Consider the following 2,139-nt stretch of genomic DNA (forward strand, 5'->3'; position numbering starts at 1 on the left):
GCTTTAGTATTGTTTGATACAGGGGCGACACACTCGTTCGTCTCGGCATCATTTACCAAGAGACTAGACATACCACCCTAGACACTGGATATCACATTCTTAACAACCTTACCTTCCGGGGAAGTTATGCCATCAGATCATATGCTGCGAGCCGTACCTATCCGGATCGCAGACAGGGAACTATACAGTAATTTGATAATACTCGATATGTGGGACTATGACATTATATTAGGCATGGATTTCCTGAGCAAGTACGGTGGCTCAATCGAGTGTCGTAAGAAGATAGTAGTTTTCCGACCTGAAGCTGAACTAATGTTTGAATTTATTGGGGAATCTAGGAAGGAAATTGAAGGATTCTTATCAGCTATAAAGGCACAACGAATGTTAGACGAACGGTGTGCTGGATTTCTAGCACAAGTGATTGATGCAAGACAAACCGGGAGCCAGAAGCTAGAAGAGGTCAGAGTAGTTCGCATCTATCCGGAAGTATTCCCTGATGAACTACCAGGACTAGCGCCCGATAGAGAAGTGGAGTTTACGATTGAGCTAATTCCGGGTACTAAACCAATCTCCAAAGCACCCTACCGGATGGTACCAACTGAATTAAAGGAACTTCAAGAGCAGGTACAGGAGTTACTCAACAAGGGACTTATCCGCCCTAGTCACTCTCCATGGGGAGCTCCGGTACTGTTTGTGAAAAAGAAGGATGGGTCTATGCGAATGTGTATAGACTATCGAGCGCTGAACAACTCAACAATTAAGAACAGATACCCTCTTCCACGGATCGACGACTTGTTCGACGAATTGAAGGGAGCAACTGTCTTCTCGAAGATTGACCTAAGATCCGGCTATCATCAAGTGAAGGTGAAACAAGATGATATACCCAAGATAGCCTTCCGAACAAGATACGGACACTATGAGTTCGTAGTTATGCCCTTCGGAGTAACAAATGCCCCTGCGATATTCATGGATTTGATGAATCGGGTATTTACTGCATACCTTGATAAATGTGTGATCGTTTTCATTGACGATATCCTCATCTATTCAAAAACCCAGGAGGAACATGCTGAACATCTGAATATAGTACTACAGATTCTCCGAGAAAAACAACTGTATGCAAAATTCTCCAAGTGCAAGTTCTGGCAAGACCAAGTAGTATTCTTGGGTCATGTCATTTCCAAAGAAGGGGTCATGGTAGACCCAAGCAAGATTGAAGCCGTAAGTAACTGGGACAGACCAAGGAATGCCAGTGAAATCAGAAGTTTTCTGGGATTAGCAGGCTACTACAGGAAGTTCGTAGAAGGTTTTTCCAAAATTGCAGCCCCTATGACGAGTCTTACCAAGAAAAACAAAAAGTACGAATGGACAGATGACTGTGAGAAGAGTTTTACGGAATTAAAATGGAGACTGACCAGTGCTCCGATCCTTACTCTTCCGGAAAGTAACAAAGGCTTTGATATGTATAGCGATGCTTCCTTACTAGGGCTTGGAGCGATACTCATGCAAGATGGCAGGGTCATCGCCTATGCCTCTAGACAACTCAAAGAACATGAAAGGAATTATCCCATTCATGATTTAGAATTAGCAGCAGTGGTTTTCGCGCTGAAAACATGGAGACATTATTTATATGGAGCCCAGTGCAAAATTTATACAGACCATCAGAGCCTGAAGTATTTCTTCAAGCAGAAAGACCTAAATATGAGACAACGCAGATAGCTCGAGTTAGTCAAGGACTACGATTGTGAAATCTTTTATCATCCGGGAAAATCAAACAAGGTAGCCAATGCACTCAGTAGAAAGTCCGGCACCACTTGATATCATTATTCTAAGTTCGAGGATGAACTTTCTACGAGGTATGGGGTACTTTAACACCTGTGAATTTTTGTTATATAAATACATAGGTATTATTCTCATTAAGAGCATGGAAGTAAATAAAAAGAATAAGAGAAAAAGAAGAGTAAGAAACAAAATAAAAATAAGAGGTAAGAGGTGGAGGCCAAGGATTGAACCTTGAACCTCCCACCAATAATGGAGAAAGATTAATGGCATGATCACCACTAGGATAGAAAGTAACATATGCATAGGAAGAAATAAAAATATTAGTTAAAGGAGAGAAGAAAAATAAAACAAGGAGCTAGA

The sequence above is a fragment of the Zingiber officinale genome, chromosome 10A (genome assembly GCF_018446385.1).
Source record: "Zingiber officinale cultivar Zhangliang chromosome 10A, Zo_v1.1, whole genome shotgun sequence".
In the NCBI taxonomy this organism is placed as follows: Eukaryota; Viridiplantae; Streptophyta; class Magnoliopsida; order Zingiberales; family Zingiberaceae; genus Zingiber; species Zingiber officinale.